Below are 577 nucleotides of genomic sequence, written 5' to 3' on the forward strand. Positions count from 1 at the left end.
TCAAGCAACTGTTTTAGTGTTCGCTTTATTTTGGCTTTATGTTTTGTTCTGGTAAACCTCAGCTTAGTTGAAGCATCTGGTTCTCTGTGAAGTTTTAATTTTTTTTTTACTCAATTCTACAGCTGTACAAACTGAAGCTCAAAGAAACTAAGTGTCTTGCCCAAGGTCATATTGAGCTGGTGGTTGAGCCAGGAATAGAACTCAGTTATGGTACTTATTTTTTTATTTTTTTTTTTTAACAATAACATGCAGTGTCTGTAATGAGAGGTTTTAGAAGAAAATCAACAGTTTGAAATTACTGTCGAGTGTCTCTATTTTCCCCACTGGTGAAAGAAATCTGGCCTCAGATGACTCAGACTTTGGAGGCTTAATCTAGTTAAAAAGTCAATCCAATTTTACTTACCCATGCATACGTTAAAACAATCATAGGTAATTGTAGGCTTATATAGCATGACTTAGGTCTTTTTAGAACCTTCAGTGGCTCTGAGGAGCAGCTCTGGAAACTTCTGCTTCTGTCACATAATCATAGAATGGCTTGGATTGGAAGGGACCTCAAGGATCTTCAAGCTCCACCCCC

The 577-nt window shown here is 37.4% G+C and overlaps 1 protein-coding gene across 1 annotated transcript in view; it reads left to right on the plus strand.

Moving 5' to 3' along the window:
* The window catches only part of LOC104910873, a 4,550-nt gene that overhangs the window by 168 nt on the left and 3,805 nt on the right, over window positions 1–577 (plus strand). The window lies entirely within an intron of this gene.

This window comes from Meleagris gallopavo, chromosome 4 (genome assembly GCF_000146605.3).
Source record: "Meleagris gallopavo isolate NT-WF06-2002-E0010 breed Aviagen turkey brand Nicholas breeding stock chromosome 4, Turkey_5.1, whole genome shotgun sequence".
Taxonomy (NCBI): Eukaryota; Metazoa; Chordata; class Aves; order Galliformes; family Phasianidae; genus Meleagris; species Meleagris gallopavo.